The 24,240-nt window shown below is 48.3% G+C and overlaps 1 pseudogene; it reads right to left on the bottom strand.

Annotated features, from left to right (window-relative positions):
- The window catches only part of LOC130883553 (arf-GAP with GTPase, ANK repeat and PH domain-containing protein 2-like), a 194,781-nt pseudogene extending 171,143 nt beyond the window's left edge, over window positions 1–23,638 (bottom strand).
- Window positions 23,639–24,240: the final 602 nt, after the last annotated feature.

The following is a 24,240-nucleotide window of genomic DNA, read 5'->3' as shown; positions in this document are numbered from 1 at the left end:
TTCTCCACATTGCACTCCACAGCCCTACCCCTTTCTGGTCCTCTTCCAATTCTGGCAGAATCAGAGGCGCATGCCCCCAGTTCCCAGGGGCTAAAAAGAGAAGGCTAACAAATTAATTACACAAGAAAATTAAACATTTATTGGGGTCACACAGCAGAGTCAGTTCTCAACAGACCGACCCCACCACCCAGCTGTTTGCTTTAAGTTCTGGCTAAGGACAAACAAACCAACCACCCAGGACTCCAAGGAGTGAAGAGCACAGGCGGATTTGGAAGCCTCCCCTTGGAGGATGGAGACAGCACACAATTCGTGGCTTTGGGTGAGGTCAGACCTTGATCCCAGCACAGGGCAGGGCAGTGGGGGGGGGGCTTGGATGAAAAGAAAACTACATCGTCCCGCTGGCCACAGCCGCTAATAAGCTCTAGGAAGCGTGCAGGAAGCAACCAGCCAGTTAAAAAAAAAAAAAAAGCATGGGAGAGTCAGGGTGCAAAACATCCCCCACAGGCTCACGTATGGGGAGTGAACAAAGTCCCAAGTGAGTGTGTATTATTCTTGTGAGCATTGCCGTTGCAGCGACCCCAATGCCTCGGATCCACGGGAATGGAAAAATAAATCCTTTCCCTGGTCCAGGTTTTAATGCTGACAAATGGCGGTCCTTGATCTAAAACCAGTGGGTACCAAAATATCAACTGCAGCTTTCTCCTCCTGGGTGACTGCAACCTGAGACCGCCCCTTAAGAGACCTCCTGCTTAGATCCCTAACCTGCCTCCTTCTCCTGCTGTATATGATAAACACTGAGTTCCTGGGTTGTTGGTGAGATTCCATCAGGGCACCCATCCCACCTAATCCCAGGTTTGCCGTATGTGTGTCTGTCAGTTCTGCATCCCGTCACCCCAGTTAGGTCAATGCCTCTGCCTCAGGCTGTAGCATCCCTCAGCTGGTGTAACTCTTTCAGGCTCTGTAACCTTTAGGATGTGGGCCCCAGCAAGAAAAACTAGGTCACTGGTGGCAGGTCTTTGTCCATACATTGTTTCTGGCCGCTTCCCATCCAGCACGCTGCTTCCTCCCTGCCACAATGTAGCCAGTTGTCTCATTCACTCCCGGACACAGACTGAGCTGCACCGCCCGTCACCTACCGACATTCCACCTTTACTGCCATGAATGACTGACATCTCTCCAAAACTGTGAGCCAAAATATCCCCACTCCCTTATTTTGTCAGAGATTTGATCACAGTAGTGAGAAAAACAAACACATTAATATGGGGGATCAAAGAACGAATTGAGACCCTGAACTGCCATAGTCTGTAGTGAGTTTGAGGTTCAACTTAATAAATATACTGGTTACTGAAACAAAGCAGCCAATACGCTTTAGAGGGCTATAGCAGAAGCCAGAGTCTCCAAGCCTCCTAGTCACAGTGTCCAATGTTAGCCAAATTTGCAACGCAAACCAGAAAAGAGAGATGAAGTCTCAAAGAAAATGGGTACCAACTGAGACCAACTCCATTACTATCCAGGCATCAGGGTTAACAGGTCAGTGCTTTAAAGCTGGTGCTCACCATGGCCATGTTAGTCAGACAAAGGATGCTTCCTGAACATTTTTGGTAAAAAGACCTCAGAGCAGGACTAGGAAATATAAAAAAAGAGGCCGAACAAAGCCTCTGGAGACAAACTTTAGACTCCCTGAAATGAACACTTACCTGATGGGTTTTACAGAAACATCGACTTGGGCTGTAAAAAGTCACTGAGATGTGTTGTTTGAGATTGGGAGAGTGTTTGTCTTAGTAGCTGCATTAATCTGCCCATGTGATGTTTTTATTTGTTGAGTTCATTACAATAATGTGATTTTTACTTTTTAAGAAGTCAGTGAAGTTGAGACAAGATCAATTGAAATCAGCCATTTTATTCTTTAGAAGAATAAAATGTTGAAAATGAAATGGTTTGCGCTTCAGGGCCTGGCTCTGAATTATAAGTAACTGGAGACCAGAGAGAGAACGGGTGGAAAAGTATTTGAAGACTTTGCAGTCAATAGCTTCTCAAATCTGGTGACAGATACACGTTGACAATTTTGAGAAGTTAGGGAAATTATAAAGAATACAATCTCCCTGAAATCTTAAAGAAATTCAAGTACCATTGAGGGGGGAATGAGGAAGTAAGAAGAGAGGGGTGCAGAGCTTAAGACCAACAGAAAATAATGAATCGATTGGAAAACTTAGTTCAAATGTATCAGTAGTTAGTGATTAAACCAGAGAATTTAAGAATAGGAGTTTAAAAGCAAGATTCAAGGGTTGGAGAGATGGCCCAGCGATTAAGGGCATGTGCTGCTCTTGCCGAGGACCTGGATTTGGTTCCCAGCACCCATATCAGGGACCTCACAACTGCCTCTAACTCCAGCTCCAATGGATCCAGCACCCTCTTCTGAGCTGCACAGGTACCTGCACATGCACAAGTACAGAGAGAGAGATAATTAAAAATAAAACGAACCTTTAAGAGAGACATACATGGATCTACCAAGGAAGGTGAAAAAGACAAGATCTCCTGAGTGAATTGGGAGTCATGGTGGAGGGTAAAAGGGGAGAGGGGAGGAAGTGGAGAAAAATGTACAGCTCAATAAAAACAATAGAAAAAGAAAAAAGAAAATTCAAGCATGATTCAATGTTCTAGCTGAAGATAAGTACTTTGTATAGAAACAAATTCAAAATAATTAATAGAAAAGAGTCATATCCCACATTTTTTCTGCCTGAAGAGTGGCTGTGTCAGCTCTGTAGAGCATGGAGTTCAAGACAGTGTGCTACCACGGGCCAGTTCACTTCAAAGCCATACTAATCACAATGAATTCATCTAATTGCCAGAACCTGAAAACCCACAATGTATAAGGTAAGGTGGCAGACAATTCTCCAGGCACCACAGAACATGATAAAACCCTCCCCCTAATAACTATGAAAACAATTAAATTTAAAAAGTTTCAATTGTACCACAAGGACATGTGTTCAACTATGGTCATAGCAGCATTATTTGTCATAGCCAGAACCTGGAAACAACCTAAATGTTCCTCGACTGAAGAATGGATGAGGAAAATGAGGTACATTCACACAATAGAGTACTACATAGCAGAAAAATTGACCTCTTGAAATTTGCAGACAAATGGATGGATCTAGAAAAAAACATATTGAGTGAAGTAACCCAGACCCAGAAAGACAAATATAATATGTATTCACTCATAAGTGGTTTTTAGAAAAACCAGTCTACATTCAGAGAACCTAGACAACAAAGAGGACCCTAAGAGAGATATACATAGATCTAATCTACATGGGAAGTAGAAAAAGACAAGCTCTCCTGAGTAAATTGGGAGCATGGGAATCATGGGAAAAGGTAGACGAGGAGGGGAGAGAAGAAAAATGTATAGCTCAATAAAAACAATTTAAAAATAACTAAATAAAACCACTCAGCCTGGGGCTGAGTACTTACCTTCTTGAAGATCTTGGTTCGAGTCCCAGCACCACGCACGTGGTGACTCACAGCTGCTGTCACTCCAGTTCCAGGGGACCTGATGTCGTCTTCTGATTTCTATGAGCTTGGCAGGCAAGAAGTGGCGCATGTGCCCACATGCAGGCAAAACACACGTTTTTCACACACAATAGCATTTTAAAAACTCTAATGTATGACCAGGTGTAAAAGTGGCTTCTCTTGCTACTGTAACAAGTTCCCTGTCAAGGGAAAGCTTTAAGAAGGAAGCATCTGATGTGGTCAGAGTTTGAGGGTGCAGTCCATCCTGGCAGGGAAGGGATGTGGGAGGAGCCTGAGGAGACTGGTCATGTGGCTCCCACAGTCAGAGAGCATAGAAGTGAATGTTGTCACTCAGCTGCCCTCACTCTCTAGTCAGTCCCCTCCAGCACCCTGACCCATGGAATGGTGACACCCACACTGAGGGTGTGCGGTGAGATTTTGTTTGTGCTTTAACAAATGAAGCCTGCCTGAAGATCAGAGAAGCAGAGCAGCCAGCCACTAGTTCTTACCTCTACCGAATCCCCAGACCGGATGGGCAACCCTGTCTTTAGGACTCCTCAGAAAGAATGTTTGAGCTCCTGTCTACTCTCGCCTTATATTCCTCTCTCTGTCCAACCATATCCCTTCCTGTCTCCACCTCCCTAGTGCTAGGGTTAAAAGCGTGTGACTTCCTAGTATTGGATTAATTAAAGCCACCACCTCCTGGCTCTGATTCTCTTTTAAGCTGGATCGATCTTGTGTAGCCCAGATGGCCTTGAACTCACAGAGCTGTGTTTGCCTCTCTCTCCCAATTAAAGGCATGCACCACCACTGCCTGGCCTCTGCGGCTAACTAGTGACTAGCTCCACACTCTGATCACCAGGCAAGCTTTATTTGTTAAAACACAAACAGAATATCACCACAGGTATGTGTTCCCTCTTCAGTGTTATCTAGAAAGGCCTTCACAGACACACCTGGATGTATCTCTTCAGTTTCCAAATCCAGGTGAGTTGACAGTGAACATGGACCACCACACCTGTAAAGACTACAAAAGCCTAGAACAACAGCATCGGCCATCGCCACGGTTACAGAACACCATGCCTAGAAACGGCAGATTGTATAATCTTTTTCTAAAGTTTATCTACATAGACCTCATGCTAGGCTAGCACCAAGTCTACTTGAATTTGTAGAAAGAGTCAAATCAGAAACTCTCTGAGTACAACATGTTTGAATTGGATGCAAATTTGGGTTAAGCTTAAACATTTGAAAATGAGGCAAGACAATTTCTAAAAATTATGGGCCAAATTGAGAAGCTACAGGAACCTCTAAAAGGTAATAGAAATTGGAATTTTAATAGCATTAAAAATACAACATAAAATTTGAATTACCCAGCTAAGCAGTGCTTGAGAAGAAGTTCATCACTTCAAAGTCTTACATTGCCTTGAAGAAGGATCTGGAATGGGTCATATTAGGTACTCTCCTGATTGCAATGAAAAACTGCTTGACAAAGGCAACTTAAGGTTAGAGAGGAATTTCTTCTTTTTGCTAACAAGCTTGAGAGTGCGCCCATTATGGTGGGAAAGGCACAGCAGCATCCGTGTGAGGAGGTTGTCTTACGAAACTAGAAAAACCCAGAGGAAACAACAGGAAAAATCAGAGTTGATAGACACAGGAGCCAAGGAGAGACCTCATCCCCCACCCCCTGGGAGGCTGGGCATGGTTTGCAAAGGGACACAGCCCTACAGTACAGGCAAGGGGAGCCATCTGAGCTGTTCCTGTGAGCCTGAGATAGGCTCTTGTCTCCCATATCTTCCAGCCTCAGTGAGAAGTGAATTCTGAAGCACCAGATAGCAGCATCAGTGCCCCCATTCCTCACAAACCTTGTCTCCAGCTGCATGCCCCTCCCCCATGGCTTCTGGAAGGATCTTATCAATGGATCTCACTGTATGCTTTCTGTCAGCATCAACCGTGCTGTCTCGACAGCTCTGCGGTTCCACAGGGTGACACACACCTGCTTTCTCCCAGCTCCCTGCTCCTGTGTGTTTCTGGGCAGAGAGGTGGGTGACATCTTCCAGGGGAGATGCTATCTAACCACAGGGCAAGGTACAGCTCCACCTGGAAGAGGGGCCTTACAGGTTGTGGGGATGGCAGTTTGTAACCACTTACTGAGCAGAGACAATAGCTGTGTGAATTTCAGCACTCACACACCCACACTCTGTCCAGCCTGGCTCTGGCTTCCTGGAGTATTTAAGAGTATTTTCCCAACCCCAGTTCTACAGCCAGTGTCATAGTTTGAGCTAGAACAGCTCCCATACATTCATGTTTGAATACTTGGTCTCCAGTTGGTAGAACTGTTTGGGAAGGATTAGGGGGTGTGGCTTTGTTGGAGGAGGTGCGTCACTGGGGGTGGGCCTTGAGACTCCAAAGGATACATGCCATTCCCAGCATGCTCTTTTCTGACCCCCAGTTTCAGATCATAACACAAGCTCTCAGCCGCTCTCGCCGCCCATATCCTAGCTCCACCATCATGGACTCCAGTCCTCTGGAATCTTAAGCCAAACTAAATTCTGTTATAAGTTTCCTTGGTCAGGATATGCTACCACAGGAATGCAATCAGTGTGGTCAACATCCCATCTGCATAGCTACAGTGATTGATTCAAAATCCATCATAGAATATACTGATGAAGGACTATTTCAGACTCTCAGTGGTGTCTGTGTCTGTGGAAGCTACTGGAAAAAACTGCTCATGTTCATCCTTGTGGGAGTGAGGAAGACAGTGCAGGTCACAGTCACCGGCAACCACCTTAGGCTGAGGGCGATGCCTCAGGGGAGAAACCAAAGGACAGCAAAGCAGTGCCGGTGGCTGTGACCTGTCCCAGCCACTCCCAAGGTTGGTCTCTGGGCAACGGGGTAAAGGACCGCCTTTGACTCTTAGACCAGCAATGCTGGGAGTTAAGTTGGCATGATCTCTACAACTTTCCCTGCAAAAAGGAGAAAAAAATAATGTCCAGATGAGACACACATAAAAGAGCAAAGACACTAGAGACACTCGGTGAGGTCACAGAGAGTCATATTTATCTGCCCCGTGACACAGCCTCTTTAAACCACCTCTTTCTCAGCCTCCAGGATGCTGAGCCAGGGTCTCTGAAAGACCCCAGCCCCTCATCGCTTGGACTTCCCTCTGAGGGCCACCATTCTCATTTACCATGTTGTGTTTTCATGGAAAATAAAACCCTTGATGGATTTCCGAGCGCTGGCTCCCAGCTGCCCACTAAAGGAAACATTTACGATTCACTTAATTTGGGTTGTGTCTCAATAATGGGAGTAACTGGATCATGCTCACGCCCCAGAGACTCCACGACCGCAACAGCCTGACACACAAGCTGCTTGATTGAAAATAACGAACCAGCCTCCAAATGGCTGGACCCACGGCCAGTTTCCATACAGCCAGTGTGGAGCTATAGAAGACAATGCTGCTGCAGCTCTCCCTTCCCAAAGAGGAACATTTTTAATCAAAGGAAATGTCGGGCAGGTCCCGGACCGGCCAAGATAGAGCACACAGGGCTGATCCAGGATGAGTTTCTGGGCAAGGAAACCAGTCTGGGGCTCATCTGCACTCTGCTTTTAGTGTGGCCAGTGCCTTTCTTTCTATTTCCCTGGGAGAGCCAGAGGAAAAGAACTGGAAAGGAAGAGCCAAGGCTCCCTGACATCAACTGGCACTTTGTAAATTGAGCTTCAAAGAGAGACGTGACAGACTGCTCTATCCCCAAAGGCACAAGAAACCCGGACTCACTTAGTGAAGGACAACAGAGTCGGGCCATGCTGGGTCTGTGCGCCCTCCTCAGTGTGGAATCTAGGAGGATTATTGCTTCAAAGCCCCTGGGATGGAGTTTCACTACATTAATTCTGCGTTTGGACTTGTTCTGGGAGAGAGGAGAGCATCTAAGATCAGGGCAGGCCTGAGATGAGGAAGCTTAGAGTTCAGAGGAGGAGGCGCTGACCCAGGGTGTGAAGCAGCAGAAGATGGCCCACATGGCCGGATCTGTGTCCTCACAGGGACGTCCGCAGGGCTGCAGTGTAGACCACTCTGTGAATAAGCTGCTAGAATGTTCCCTCCACCTCGGAGAAAGGCTCAGGTTGTTTGCACTCTCTGTCCTTAGACACCTCCTCGCCCCTCCGGGTGGCTCTTCCTGCAGCAGCCATGACAACCTGGGCTCTAACTGGCTGGCTCTGCTGTGCTTTGAATGCCTTGTCTCTAAAGATGGGGCCCTTCTCAGCCGCTCCCCTCACATACTCCCTCAGTGTCGCAAGGGTACCAGATACAACTCTGTGCATTGGGATGTTTACTCCCAACTGGTGACCTGACATTCTCTCTCTCGCTCTTGTGGGCATCCAGCAAGGCTCCTGATAGAGATTTCCAAGGATACATCTAGTCTCCCCACTTGTTTAATGAACCTGAGCCTAGGCCCCCCAGAGGCCGGATGATACTCTCCCTTCTCAGAAGCTGTCCCTCACACACACACATCACACTCACAAGTCATTTTGCAGTAGCCATACAGAGGCACCAGAGCCAAACCACACTACATGAGGACAGCAATGGGGCAAATCCTGTCTAAGTCAGCTATCCAGTGACATCTGCAAGCATTGTCTTAACTTTTCATTTAAAGAGAGTGGTGTATACCTTTATGGGTGGGGTGGAGGAAAGAGAGCTTGGTGGTAACGCTTTCTAAGTATGAGCACAAAGTGTTCCAAGAACCCTGCTTCCAAGAAGCCCTGCTCCCCAGAAGCCCTGCTCCCCAGAAGCCCTGCTCTCCCAGAAGCCCTGCTCTCCCAGAAGCCCTGCTCTCCCAGAAGCCCTGCCCCATGATCTCTCCCACCCTGCCCACCAGACTTCCAACTCTGAGTCTCTGCCACACAGTGTCATTTGATCCTTACTTCCTTGACCTGCTAAATCAAAAAACCTGTCAGGAGGCCTCTGGCCACTCTTATAGTCGATGGAGACAGGAGACACCATCACTGAATTTCGTACACACACACACTGTGGAAGATGGCTGTCTCACTGTGGTAGTTTGAGTGTGAAATGACCCTCATAGGTTTATGTGATTGAACATTTGGTCCCCAGTGCAGCCTTGCTAGAGGAAGTATGTTGCTGGCGGTGTCACCGGGGGCAGCTTTTATAAAACGTTTATAAGTTTGCTCCAGTTCCTGTGTTCTCTCTCTCTCTCTCTCTCTCTCTCTCTCTCTCTCTCTCTCTCTCTCTCTCGTCTTCATCCCTCTCCCTTTCCATCTCCACATCCCTTCTCTCTCCTTCCTTTATGCAGTTGAAATGTGGCCAGGAAGCACCCTGCTCTAACTGTCTTGCTGCCTTCGATGCCTGCTGCCTTGCCCACTGTGATGAACTTTATCCCTCTGGAACCATAAACCAAAACAAATCCTTCTCCCCTTGGGTTGCGTTTGGTCATGGTGTTTTGTCATAGAAACAAGCTGGTAGCTAATACACTCTGGCATCACATCCATGAGGCCCCAAGGTCATCCTGCTTAGGAAGAAGTTGGTGACTCACCAAGAGTCTACAGATTTGTCCCTTTCTTTATCTAGGTACCACAGGCTGTCGCAGAAGGACATATCACTCAGACTCTGTCTCCAGCTGGGCTTGGCTTAGTGAAAGGGGCAAGAGGCCATGGGAGGCAGGGGAGGGAGAGCCAAACAGTCCCATCTTCCTTCGGCGTGCCCTTTTGTTTGTTTCCCTCCAGCGGGCCCCTGTCCAGGACAACAGAAAATCTGTTGTCCTATTCATTCTTCAGCCTGACCTGTATCTACTGCTCTGACTTCGTGTTTGTTCTGCATCAGAGCGGTTCCTCAGAACTATGTCTGGTCTACACAGAGGAGGGAATAGCTAAGAGAGGTCAAGCTGGAAGCTCACCCTGCAATCCCAGCTAGCTACTTCCTCATTTCTCTGAGACATCCATGTGATTCAGCAGCTCCTGCCTAGCTACCAGGTCAGTGGGGAGCCCTTCTGAGACTCAGCGTTGTGTATTTTTTGAAAACCACAACAAAAAGAAGGAGATAAGTAACTCCCTCTAAGAAGAAACAACTAGAGAAGGTGGGCAGAAATCAAAGTCCTGGGAAACAGGTGTCCCTCTGTTCCAGGGCCCTGACCTGGCCAGTAGCTTGAGTCCCGCAACTAACCCTCTGTCCCTCTCCTCTTCAGGTCCCTTAAGCAAAAGGCCCACAGGGAACAGAAGTTACCAGAAGCACCCTGCTGCACCCATGCACCCTGGAAGGTGCTGTGAGGTCTGCTCAAGTCTCAAGGGACCCGAGCCCTCTGCAGCTGGGCTGGATGCTGACGGTACAGAAAGGGGCCGTGTAATTGTCCCCAGGCTCAGACGTCAGCTGGACAGTTTCGTTGCTAATTGCCTGACAGCCCACTCTGCCCTCAGCTGTCTAAGATGAGTGTTTCCGACGTCTTATTTCAAAGCACGTCCCCTTGACTGCTTAATTATGCGGAGACGTCGGCTTTCAAGCCCTCACAGCCTGATGGCTTGGGCTGGGTGAGCTCCTCAAGCAGCTCCAAATAATTCATAGTGAGATACGGCTGCCATTGATTTCGTACTGGCTCTAAACATGGCTGGGTTCCCACCAGGACTTGTCAATTTCGCCCGGATGGCACAGTCTTCATTGCTGGGAGCCAACTGTTATAATTCCTATCAAACCACAACTGCCCCATTTGATTTTCCAACGGAGATGACCTATGTGATAGGCAGTGCTGACAAGATGCGGGGTCTCCAGTGTTAGGGTCTGTGGAGACTTTCTGCCCTGAGTCTGTGCTCTCGGCCTCTTGTCACACTAAGGCCAGAGACCTGAGGTTGGATGACGTATAAAAGACAAGAATTATGTGATACCTGAGATTGTTTTCTGACCTCAACACACATCTGCTAATAGCTAGCATGCATGTGCACGCACGTGCACACACACAAAAACTATACATACATACACATTTTAAAATGTCTCTAAAAATACAACACCTCAGAGATCCACTCTCTCCAGTCAGGTACTCCCAACTCCTAAAGATCCATTCAGCTGTGAATTCAACTGTGGACGAATTCATGGAAGGATCAGAGCCTTTGAGATGGAACAGCTTCCTTAAGGCCTGTCTGACTATACATTGGGGATGGAGCCTTAACATACAAGCCCTTGGAGAACACGTCATCCTCCAAACACACGGTTGGCATTGTGTATCCTCTGTCCATCACCTACCTGCCCATCCATCCATCACCATCTCTGCACCTATTGGTGTATTTATATGTAGCTATGTGTATTTATATGTCTAGCTGGTTGGCTAGCCACCTGTGCATCTCTCTAACTAGCACACACACACATGCATGCACACACATGAGCACACACGTGCACACACACACGTACGCACACATGCACACACAAGCACACACACATGCACACACATACACATGCACTACTGCAGTCTCTTGGCAAATCCTGTGATCTTAGTGGCAGATCCACAGCACCATCATTTCCCGTGGCGTCCACACATCCCGCCCCACCCCGTGTGTTTCCTCACCCGCACCCACATCCCCTAGCAGTTTGCGTTCAGCTCCAAGGCCAGAACGACTCCTCTCATTCTGAAGTCAGTGTTCTCCCACTCTTCCTCGTCCTAACAGCTTTCCCCCTCGGCCGGGCACACCAGCATCAACGCGGGAGCCCTCCGAGGCTGCTCATCTGCTCCCACCTCTGCTCAACCCATCCTTCTGGAAGTCTCTCTGCTCTGGCCACCCTACCCACAAACCCAGCTGCTTTCCTCCAGCCCTTCTCTTATTTTGTCTCCTGTGATGCCTCTCTCTCTGCATGAGCCCCTCCCTTGTCCTCTCAGATGTCCCCAACCATCCATTCCAGAATACAATCCTTCCTCTGTCCCCTTACCAACCTCCATTTCTCTGCCATTATCTCCATAAACTAAAAACCTAAGCTTCCCAAGGTCTAGTGCAGCCAATCCCTCTAAAACTCAGGCGTGAGTCTGTGAACCCGTACTACTGTTTGAAGTAAATGTTGACAATGCCTCTCTTCTTCTTCTTCTTTTTTTTTTCTGATGCAGTGAAATAATTACTTTTTAATTTATTTTTTTAATTTCATTTCACATTCCACCCACAGTTCTCCCCCTACCCTCTCTCCCGCCACCCTCCTCTTGCCTAGCTCCCCTCCCCCCATCTATTCATCCCAACTAGTAAGGGCTCCCTTGGGAAGCCAACAAAGCCTGGCATATTAAGCTGGGGCAGGATCAAGCCCTTCCCCTGCATTAAGGCTGAGTATGCCATCCCACCATAGGGAATGGGCTCCAGCAAGCCAGCTCATGCACCGCACCAGGGATAGGTCCTGGTCCTACTGCCAGGCGCCTCACAGAAAGAGCAAGCTTCACCACTGCCTCCCACATACGGAGGGCCTAGTTCAGTCCCATGGCAGCTCCGCGGCTGTCGGTCTAGAGTGCCTGAGTTTCCAGGAGTTTGGTTCAGCTGTCTCCACAGACGGTACCTTTCACAGTCCAGTGTGGATGCACCTTTAGCTCACAAAGCCACCTCTGCATCCTGCCACGGAGAGACTGGACGTGTGAAAGTGGACACACAGTGTGACAGCTCATGGTCTTAGTCTGTGAAACGGCTCCTGCTCAAAGGGAGGGAAGGGGCAAGAGTGTGGAGGAGGGGAAGGCAGCTTTCTCTCAGACTCTCACAAGCAAAAAATTTCCTGAGCCATCGTCTGGCAGAGTGTGAACAGCTCTGAGTCACCTGAACTTTCACCTCAGGGAATGTGAGAGACTGAGTCCCCTGAGGTCCTTCTCAGTGACACCCTTGCAGTGTGGGTAAAATATGCACTCCTTGATAAACTACCCCCCGGGGCTCCGGAGAGAGCTGAAGAAGAGACTCTGCTACCAAGCTCCTAGCAGACAGCCCAGCAAATGGTTCTTCCAGCCAACGTCCATATATGTGTCTGCAGACCGTGTGTGTGTTTGTGCTTCTGTGTGTGCACATCTGCCTAGATCCCTGTGTGTGGGTCTGTGGTGTGTATGTGTATATGTGTGTTTCTGTACAAACGTGAGATATCACACCATATTCATCCCAACACAACAACCATTCGCTCAGTCAGTCCTGCGAGGAAATGGTGCCAGGCTGTCACCAGCAAGGAGCTTTACAAAAGCTGTCCGTGTGTAAAACACAGCAAGGAGCTTTACAAAAGCTGTCCGTGTGTAAAACACAGACTGCTGCCGTGTGCATGCTGGGTGTGTTGGGCTCACTTCATTCTTAGCGTGATGACTAAGAATGCTAAGGTTGCCCAGAGGAGAGATGGCCGGGGAGGCATCTTGGGGCGCTGAGGACACGAGGTGGGCCTTGAGGAGGGATCAGCCTTGGAAGAACAGCTAGAGACAATTCAAACAGCAGTGACACCAAGGATGCTGCCCTGAGTGTGTGCCTCCTGCCCTCCAGAACAGGCTTTCCAAACTGTTAGTGATGATGCTGCCATCATATGAGATGTGGCCTCTCTGCACTCTTCGGCTTCTTGGAGTCGGTGGGATTTGCCTGTGCAGCTCTGAGCGAGCCTGCAGTAGGGGCTGATTTCACTGCCGTGCCCATCGCTGCTTCAAACACACTTCATCCACGCATCTGGTGCTGGTTGAATACATACGGCATATCAGACAATGACCTATGCCGGACCAGGATAATGGTGGTCATAAAGACTTTCCATCTTGTTGTTTCCTGGCTCCAAGGAGGAAGGAGACTTAGGTTTGACCTGCACACTGACAAAAAAAACAAGCCCCTTCTCTCTTAAGTTCCTTCTTATTGGGCATTTACAGTAAATACGGGGCGGGGGGAGAGGCAGGGGGAATGAGACGTGCATAGCTGTGCTTTGGAGAGACTACCTTGGCTGGACTCAGGTTACTGGAGCCAAGGACACACTGACATGGAGGTCCACCAAGCCTTAAAGGGTCGACCTTTCATTTTCCGTAGTGCATGATTCCACAGAGCAACCGACACATTCACCTCTAACTGCTCTCTCACTTCCAGTGAGCCATGAGCCATCCATATGTGGTCTACCTCATGTGAACGTGAACTGTGCTCACCCATCTTTGTGAGGTACAAAGGCTACACGCAATGGGTACTGCATGCAGTGGGTACTGCAGCCATCTGGGCGGGGCTATCACAGATGCAGGGAGTCTGGAAGGGAGATGCTGAAGTTCCCGGGATCTGTGTCTCTCGATAATGGATTGTGCAGAGGCATGCCAATCGCTGCAGGAAGGCAGAGAGTTTATTAAGTGAGGGATAGAGGGTCCTGGAGGTGTGCCGTGCCTCCCCAGTGGCCTGGCTGCAAGAGGGTATGGGAGAGAAAAGGTTGAGTCCCCAGTGACCTTTTATGGGTTGTTAACATAGGTAGCACCTGCCTCTCCTGAATTCTCAGGCTTGGAGAGGGCGTTTCTGAGCCTGCTCCCTTGGCTGGATGGAGCTCAAGGGCACTAAAGGCTTCCAATCTTCCTCTGTGGGTGGTTTTTTTGTATTTTAATCTCTGGAATTTTCTCCTTCTCTGTTTTCCAGTCTGGCCTGCCCTGGCTGGCACCAGCAGCCCGTGTAGCAGCAAGAAGCCCACTCCTGGGTCAAGCTGAAACTTGTGCAGCCACAGTATCCAGGATCCATCTATTTTCTGTACCAGCTTGAGAGTCATTCGGTGGAGGTTTGAGGAGACTGTCCCCATGTCCCTTCTGCTCTTAGTCAAGGCTTCCAAGCCTCTGGATGTGGCTCTGTCTCTGATTAGTTACCAGGACCAGAGGGGGCTTCCCTCACCAAAGTAACTCCCACCCCTGGGGCTGTGGCAGGTGGGGGCTTGACTAGCCCAGGGAAGGCTACCCTGGGTCTAAGGTGGGGATCAGATGTGCGGCCAAGTGAAGGACAATGGGAGGGTTCTGAGAACAGCTCTGCACCAGGCTGAGCAGCCGCCATCCAGCTGTGCACTGCAGCACAACCCGTCTCCGCCTGACAGAAACAGCGTGTCACTTTATCAGCTCGGGTGACATTCTAGCCTGCTAGCCTGGAGCCTTCCTGTCATTCAGGCAGCTAAAGATCTGAGTGTCTCTGCCACCGCCACCCAGGAATTGGAGATAGGTGGCTGTCTCCACAGATGGGGGGGTCACCTTGCCAGGACCTCTAGCTTGCTGACACCAACAAAGAGCAGGAGGAAGGACACAATCTCCTCCTTAACTGCAGCTGGGTGGTGGTGAGGAGCATCTCTGGGGCTCAGAGACTGGATTCCTTAGCTTCCTTGCCAGTGGCTGTGAGATCAAACCCTAGCCTTCCTTTGGAGAACTCTGTGTTGTCCATCTGCTCGCGCTCTGACGCTCCCTAGCTGCTGGGACTGCCTCAGCCAAGTCAAAATCAAAGCCATTAGCTGGATAATTGCTCTAATGAGAGCAGCGATGAATCACCAGGACGGCTCTCATCCTGGAAAAGCTAAACAGACACACGGCGGCGTGGCTGCTACTCCCTGAGATCCTGGTTCTTCCTCTGTGTCCTGTGTGAGTCTTAAAGAAGTTGATCACAATGACCTGAGAACGGAGGAAAATATACAGGAGCGGGGTTTTACTACATGGTTATGAGCCTGGGGAATGGTGATAAGCAGAACGACGCAGAAATAAACCAGAGCGGCAGCACCACGAGCAGAGAAAGACTTTTGAGTCAAGCTGCCTGTAAAAGGATCCCAGACTGCCTCTGAGAGCATCGGAGTCATGTGATCTTTCAGTCAAGTCAAAGTGTTGGTCTCATTAGGAGGTCTGGGTGGTTAACTGAGATGATGGGGAAATAACTGAACAGTCCCTAGCAGGCAGCTATGCCCAGCAGATGCTAGCAAGCATAGCCATACATGTATTGTTTTAATTAATGGGCCAATTCACCAGCAAGGTAACCACTGGGCACGCTCTAACAGTGAGGAACAAGCTAGGGTGGAGGCTGCCAGCTGCACTCCGTACTGGAGGCGGTTCAGTCTGTGATGACCAGCCAGCAAGAAAGATGATGACAAGTTGGGTGACAGATGCAGGGGGATGTTTGGGTACCCAGGGGAGATCAAGATGGGGGGACAACATGTGCCAGGAGGGGGAGTCCTCTCTTTGTATTTGGTGGTCAGTGCTGAGGTTCTGAAGTGTTCACGGAAGGGGAAATGCACGCTTGAATCTTGTCTTAGAGATGTCGGGCACGGAGGGGCTGGCAGTGAAGTAACAAAAAGCAGAACATCCAGGAGCAGCCTCGTCTTTCCCTTGGGAAAGCAGGGCACCCAGGAAAAAAATGTGTGTGAAGATACTGAGGTGATCAGAAGAGGGGCAGGCCAGGGGACACCAGCACTGGCTCTGACTGACAAGCTCCCCAGGCCTTCTGTTAGGAGGAGACTGATGGCACTGTGTGGGTTCCTATGTAAGGGGGCTGAGGGCAGAGTGTGGGGTCCTGTGTAAGGAGGGGGCTGAGGGCAGAGTATGGGGTCCTATGTAAGGAGGGGGCTGAGGGCAGAGTGTGGGGTCCTCTGCAAGGAAGGAGCTGAAGGTGGAGGGTGGGGTCCTATATAAGGAGGGGGCTGAGGGCAGAGTGTGGGGTCCTATGTGCCGTCCCTGGGCAGGTGGTCCTAGGTGCTGTAAGAAAGCAGGCGGAGAAAGTCATGAGTGGCAAGCAGTAAGCGGTGTTCCTCCATAGCCTCTGCTTCAGTTCCTGCCTCCAGGTTCTTGCCCTGCTTGAGTTTCTGCCATGACTTTCCCTGTGATGGACTGTGACCTGGTAGTGTAATAGGAAATAAGCCTTTTGCCCTGCGTTTCCTTTGGTCATTGTGCAGGGCACTTACAAAAGTATGTTTCTTTAGGTGGAAGCAACAAAAGTATCCTGAATCAAGCATCGGAAATAATCCTGATACACACACACACACACACGTTGGTAATAATAGTAATGCTTAAATTAAAAGAATATGTATGCTTAATTACAGAAACCAAGCGATCATCTCAATAGATAGTGACAGAATTTATCTTCAAAGAAACCAAGACCCATAAGGCACATTCCTCACCATAGGAAAGACTGCCTGTGGCAGAATTATCCCCAAGATTGTCCTGCAACACTAAAAGCACTTCCTGTAAAATCAGAAACGAGACAAGGGGCCACACTCTACCCTCAGTCAGTGTAGAACTTGAACTTGATGTGGGATTCCCCTCTGCATGCTATGAATATGTTTCATTACCATTGGTTAATAAAGAAGCTCCTTTGGCCTATGGCAGGGCAGGATAGAGCTAGGCGGGAAAACTAAACTGAATACAGGGAGAAAGAAGGCGGAGCCAGACAGACACCATGCAGCTGCCAAAGAAGCAAGATGTGAGGTAACAAGCCACAGCCTCGTGGCAAAATATAAAATAATAGAAATGGGTTGATTTAAGACACAAGAGCTAGCTAGAAATATGCCTGAGCCATTGGCCAGTGTTGCAATTAATGAAGTTTTGTGTGATTATTTAGGTCTGGATGACCAGGAAATGCAAGCACAGTATCCATTTACATGAACACTTAGACAGAGTAATAAGGTAAGAGAAAGAAATTCAATGACAGAGATAGAAAGGAAGATGTCAAACTATCTTTGTTTGGGGAGAACTCAATTCTACACTTAAGAGACACTAAAGACTCTACCCCCAAACTTCTAAGTATGATAAATGCTTTGAGGAATGCAGCAAGAGACAAAGTCAAGGCACAGACCTCAGCTTGCTTCTATCTGCCAGTAACCAGCACACCAAGAAAGAAATCCGCAAACAATCCCAGCCACAATGGGCTTCAAAAGTAGGAATAAACCTAACAAGGAGATCAAAGTCTCCTCCAGTGAGAACTTTAAACACCAGAGACGATGAGAGGAGGATGAAGAGACTTCCTGTGTGCATGCTTTGGAGAAATTAGTATTATGAAAATGGCTACGTTTTCATAATACAAAGGCCGTTTGCAGATTCAATACATCCCCCATCAAAATTCCAAAGACGCTCTTCACAGAAATAGAAAAAGAAAAGCCTAAATTTCATGCGGAAGCACAAAAGACTCTGGGATAACAAAGCAAGACAGAGCAAAAAGAGCAATGCTGGGGGTGTCTCGGTACCTGACATCAAATTACACCATGCGGCCACAGTCACAAAAGGGGAGCAGCGTGGCTCCTGCATAAAACCAGACGCGCAGACGGATGCAGCAGAACAGAAGACCCAGAAATACATTCACGCTGCTACGGCCACCTGAGTTTTGACAAAGGTGCCAAAAACAGCTGCTCCGGGGGGGAGAGGGGGCTGAATATCCACGCGTAGAAAAATAAAAATCTCCCTCATTGCTCTAGTCTGATTTCTGTTGCTGCAATAAAACACAGACCGAAGACCAACTTGTGAGGGTAAATGTTTATTTCGTCTTTACAACTCCAAGGTCACAGTTCACCACGGGGAGAAGCCACGAACTCAATACAGGAACTCCAGCAGAGGCCGTGAAGGAGCACTGCCTACTGGCTTCTTCTTCACGGCTTGCTCATCTACTTTTCTTACACAGCTCAGGCCCACCTGCTTAGGGGTGGCACGGCTAACAGTGAGTTGGTCACCTCCTGTGTCAATTAGGAAGCTAGAAATCACCCGACCTGATGGAGGCAATTTCCCAGCTGATGGTCCCTCTACCCAGGTCATGAGTTTGCATCCTGCTGACAGCTGAATCTAACTATGGCCCTCATCGTGTATGAAAATCAATTCAAAATGGATCAAAGATATTGATGCAAGACCTGAAACTTTCTGATTGCTGGGGGAAAGCAAGATATAGGCATTGGCAAGGGACTCAAGAAACAAAACTAATAATTGATGGAGGAGATTGTATAAAATTGAAAAGATTCTACACAGCAAAGGAAATAATGAACAGAGCAAAGAGACAGGGTACAGAATAGGAGGAAATCATTGCTGTTACACATCCAACGCCAGAGTAATTTCTACAATCTATAAAACAGTCTAAAAAAGCATCCAAACACTGCAAAATCAAATCATTTGATCAATAAATGGGCAAATGAATCCAACAGAAAGTCTACTGCATCTTCAGCCATCAACAAAATGCAAATCAAAACCACAGAGCGATTCTACCTCACCCCAGTCAGGATGCTGTCATGAAGTGATATCGAATGTCGGTGAAGACATAAGGCAAATGTGTTGTGGTTCAGGCATTTGGATACCTGGGCCGTAGCTTGTAGCACTGTTTGGGAAGGTTTAGGGGGTGTGGCCTTCCTGGAAGAAGCATGTTACTGCAGGCAGAGCTTTGAGATTAAAGGCTGCACCCACTCTGGTTCCCTCTTTCTGCCTCAAGCTTGTGACTAGGGTTTGAGCACTCAGCTTCCAGTCACCTTCCCCATGCTTCCCTGGCATGATGGACTCTCACCCTCCAGAATCATAAATCCAAACAAAATTTCTCTTCTATAAATTTGGTCGGGCGGGGGGGGATTATCAGAACAACTGAAAAGTAGCCAATAGAGAAACTTTAAACACTTCTGGTTGTCATGAAATTAGATAAACCACCATGGGAGTCCCTGTGGCTAGTGCTCAAAACTCTAAAAACAGAACCACTGGCCAATATACATGCCCACACCTGAGAGGACACCCTAAGACATTTGTCAGAGTGCCACAGAGTTGCCTACACAGCCGCATTCATGACAGCGCCGTTCACAACAGCCAAGTGACAGAAGCACCTAGGTGCTCACCAGAAAGCCAGTGAAGAAGGAAGCATGGTGTGTATTCAGACCACAGCTCAGCTTCATCACATGGAAAACAATGAAATTGCATCATTGGCAGGAGCATAGCTGGAGGTCACGGGATTAAGCAAAGTCAACCAGACTTAAAAAGATGCTACCATACTATCTGTCATGTGTAACAGCCAGGTTTTTAAAAGGCGCGCGTGTGCGTGCGTGTGTGATAAAACACTGACCAGAAACAACTTGGGGAGGAAAGGGTTTATTTAGTTTACTGTTACAGTCCATCATCAGAGAAGTCAGAGCAGGAACCTGGAGGCGAGAGCTGACGCAGAGACCATGGAGGAGTGGCACTTAGTGGCTTGTTCCCCATAGTTTGCCCAGCCTACTTCCTTATAGAAGCCAGGACCACTTACCTAGGAGTAGCAGCACACACAGTGGGCTGGACCACCACACACATAAATGACCCAGAGACCAATCTGACTGAGACAGTTTGTCAGCTGAGGCCCCCTCTTTCCAGACACAAAAGAAAGTGCGGGGCAGATGAGCAAGCACACCTAAGCCTGCCGATCGCAAACTCCGTAATTTTGTAAGCCAATTGCAAGGCTTTTAGGCAAAACACTTTCAGGAGGACAAGGAGCACTGTGGCCTTCAGTCTCACTCCAACCAGAAAAGAGCGATCGCCTACAAATGAGGGTAAACAATTGGCTCACTTTTTGTTTATACTGTGGACTGAGCTCAGGAGATGCTAAACACAGGCTCTGCCACTGAGCCATACCCCAAGCTGCATAACCAAACATCCATCCCTATTTGGGCCAGCAAGATGGCCCACTGTGTAAAAGCTCTTGCCATGCAAACCTGATGACCTGAGTTCAGTTCCCAGGTCCCAGACTGACTCCAGGAAGCTGTCCTCTGACATGCATACACTGTGGTGTGTACACACACACACACACACACACACACACATCCACATACATGCCCATACACACATACAGCAGTACTTAAAAGAAATGTTAATCTCATTTTACATATTTTTTGCTTTTGGATTTAAAATGTGCAGAAGCAGCAGGGGAGCAGCCTTGCACGTATAAGAACCTCAACCCCCAGAGCTCACATAAAAATACCAGGCACAGTGCAAGGACTCCTTATCCTAGTGCTGAGGAGACAGAGGCAGGAGGATCCCTGGGACTCACTCCGGGCCAGTACAGGACTCTGCCTTTAGAAGAAACTAAGCCTCCAGAAGCTAGCCTCTCGCTTCCACATTCTTGTACACACAAAACATACCTGTGCATGCAAGTGTGCGCACACGCACACAGACACACACACACACACATGCATCAAAAACTAAAAGAAAATGAACCATATAATATTGTAATAAATAAATGAAAAGTACTTATGATTCTCTCGGGATTAAATTAAAGCCATGGTACAAAGTGTCGACATAAAGCACCCATTAAACTTAAATGGCACTTATTTTCAAAAGTATATGGAGACAAAATTAAACACAACAAGGTAAAAGGAACCTACGCCCCACCACTCATCATCCTCTCGATTCCGGTTTAAGAAGGCAGGAAGTCTGGGCTTCAGATGTTTATTGACTGTGTACAACACTCCTATTTTCCTTTTAAAAATAGCTTACTATGTAAGAAATTTTTTTTCTATCAAAGGTACTTAGGAAGCCACAGACCCATATTCCATGAACCACACACCTCCTTTTGCACCAATTAGCCAACTGTGTCAGATTGTACTTGCACCAGGGGTAACAAACAGGGGTCATCTGGGCTGAGCATGCTCACCAGCCCTCTCTAGGTTCTGATGTACCCCTTTTGCAAAAAGAAATTGCCTTGCTGAGTTCCTTTGACCCTGTGCGCCTCTTTGTGTGACGCCAAGATCCTTCTTTTCCCAGCAACTGTAACGGAAAAGTCTACACAGTGCTGAGGAGTCCGGTGGGCAGATTTAGAGATGTCACCTAAAGCTCAGCTCACAGGGAACAGATGCAAGCATTTGGGTGTGAGGACGCATCCGCCTGTGACTGTTGTCTTTCTGAAGCTCTGTGATTTGCTGGACAGCAAAGGAGGCAGAAACAGGAGCAACAGCAATATCAACATCTTTGTTGGGAGTCGGGAGTTTGGATATGGGGAAGTGGTAGACACCTAGATGTACTTTGTTCTGCCAGCAACATAGAATAGACGGAGAATCAGAAGTCCTTGCTCCTCCACGCAGTGTGGCAGGGGCTGGAAACTCAGTTCCATCTGTGACTCCATCACATGGGAGCCCTGGACTCTAAGAATATCCCTGACCGGCCTGTTTCTAGATGTTTCTATGATGGCCAAAAATGTCAAGATTTATTCGAAGGGTGTGTTTTTTCAGTATGAATGGTTGCTATTAACAGCAACCAGAAGGAAGTTTGGAACATGAGGACCCTGTGGAAGGAGAAGGCCTGTGTCAACAAAAAGGACAGAGAAGCTTAATTCCTAACAGAGATACAGAAATCAGCCACATTTTAATAACAGAATGAAGCAGAAATCAAATACGCAACAAGGAAGATACAGAAGTAGACACGCCTAGCCAGGTGCAGTAAACTGATCAGGTTACCCAGAGTCATCAACACATGATGTGGCAGCAGCTGCACATGTCACATGCATGAACCAGGATGCCCACACCCTCTGCTTTTCACAACACCAACCCAAAATGGTGACACACTTGTGTTTTTTCACCTTGACACAAACTTCAGTCATCTGGGAGGAAGGGATCTCAAATGAGAAAATGCATTAGATTGCCTGTATACAAGTCTGTGGGGTGGGATCTTTTCTTGATTGATAACTGGTGTGGGAGGGTCCAGCCCACTGAGTATGGTGCCAGCCCCTGGGCAGGTGGTCTTTGGTTGTGTAAAAAAGCAGGCTGAGCAAGCACTGGGGAGCAAGTCAGTACAAAGCACTCCTCTGTGGTCTCTGTTTCAGTTTCGGCCTCTGGGTTCCTGCCTCGAGTTCCTGCCCTGGCTTCCTTCACAGAGGACCTGTGACCTGGCATCTTTCCTCGCCCAGGTTCTTCTGCTCATCCTGTTTACCACAGAAATAGAGAGCAACCAAACATTCACTCCAGATCTAAAGTGATGTGAACTTGTAGAGTTTTTGGATACAATGTAAAGCCTGGAGGGGGCGCTCAAGAGGCTTCACGCCCCCCAGCAGCTGTGGACAGTTCGTGTTTGCTGGGGAAGTGAATGGGAAGTCAGTCAGAAACACAGGTGAAAACAACACCCAGGATGGGGCCATGTGGGAGACCAGGCTGTCACTGTGGGATCCGATGCCACCTCCATGTATTAGTGTAGGAACTGGACTGGATAAGAGGACCTGCCTAGTGTCACTGTGCAGAATGTCCTGTTTGCTATTGAGAAGTCCCCGAATCTTCAGGGTCTCAGACTCACTGTGATGCTGTGATATAAGAGCAGAGGAGAAATGGCTGAGCCATTCCCATCCGGAATGGATGTGCCCCTGCACGGAAGGATAAAATAACTAGAAAGAAAAAGAGAAACTGTCATACCTGGTGACATAACTGTCTAAGCTGACACTGGAAGAACAAACTGAAGTCTCTGTGTATGAAACCAACATTAAAAAAGAATCTAAGTTGTGAATTTAAGAGCTATCAAGGAGAAAAGTCGCGTCTCCACTACAGTGGACTCAGAAAAACAAAGATGTGAATGTCTTCCAAACTTAGAACAAAAGAGCTCATTGTCCCCACAACCCTCGAACACAAAAGACTTTAGGAAGTGCATTATCCTGCCTAGAGAATGTAAAAGTGAAAATTTGCTTATGTAAAACCAGCAAATTGCTGATGGACACAGAAAGCAAATGTCAAGGAATAGATGAAATGTTTTTAACACAATAGGAGGGAGGAGAATGGAAGACAGGGGGGGAGATGAGAGGAAGAGATGGGGAGGAAGGAGACAGGAAGTAGGAAGGGGAAGAGATAGGAGGGTAGGAGAGGGGGAAGGAAGAGAGAAGAGAAAGGGAGATGAGAGGGAGAAGGAAGGGAAGGAGGGAGGGGAGAGGAAGAGGAATTGGAGGGGGGAGGGAGGGTGGGGCAGATGTTACACATAAGAGCTCTTGCCTTTCATGAACTGAGAAACTAAGTTATCAATTAACTTTCCTGAGAATCAGGCAAAACTAGGGAATAGTGGCTCACAGGAGCAGCTGTGGACACAGGAGCGGCCGTGGACACAGGAGCAGCTGTGGACACAGGAGCGGCCGTGGACACAGGAGCAGCAGTGGACACGGGAGCAGCTGTGGACACAGGAGCAGCAGTGGACACGGGAGCAGCAGTGGACACGGGAGCATCAGTGGGCACAGGAGCGGCCGTGGACACAGGAGCGGCCGTGGACACAGGAGCGGCAGCAGGCATAGGCATGGCTTTTTAATGCCTGAACACTCTCAACCTTATTCCTAGCTGGGGAAGTTCAGACTGGACCCCCAGCAGGAAGCACTTCCCCTTTTCAGATGGGGCATAGTTAAAAACTTGTCCCCTGGGGGACCCCACATGCAGCATGAACCCAGCCATCCTTCATAGAAGTCACTGGCCAAGGAGCAGGTACACTAACTAAACCAGAGACCAACTCTTGGGTATTTATCCTCACAGAGGAAAGGGTTTCAATGCAGAGACTCAAGTTGTTCCGAGTCCTGCATTAACACGTGAACCACACTGAAGCCTTCACCTCTGTGATGGCACAGTGGGTTCCCCTGGGAAGGGTCACCTTATGGGGCAGAAAGAGCCCATGATCTGCTTAAGGAAATGAGAAGCTGTGGAGCCTGCCTGGCAGAGAAATGGATGGGCCGAGTCCCAGCTCAGGGGAAGGTGTGTGCAGTCAACCCAACCACCCCTGAGGTCGATGCCTGAGAGCCCAGGAAGAGCTGCAGGGTACCCAGAAGACAGCAGGGCCACCGAGGAGGTAGAACCCATCTATACAAATGGCACCTTTGTAGGGTCCAATGGTCTTGTGCATACAATCACCT

This window comes from Chionomys nivalis, chromosome 11 (genome assembly GCF_950005125.1).
Source record: "Chionomys nivalis chromosome 11, mChiNiv1.1, whole genome shotgun sequence".
In the NCBI taxonomy this organism is placed as follows: Eukaryota; Metazoa; Chordata; class Mammalia; order Rodentia; family Cricetidae; genus Chionomys; species Chionomys nivalis.
This window is presented reverse-complemented; position numbering and strand designations above follow the sequence as displayed.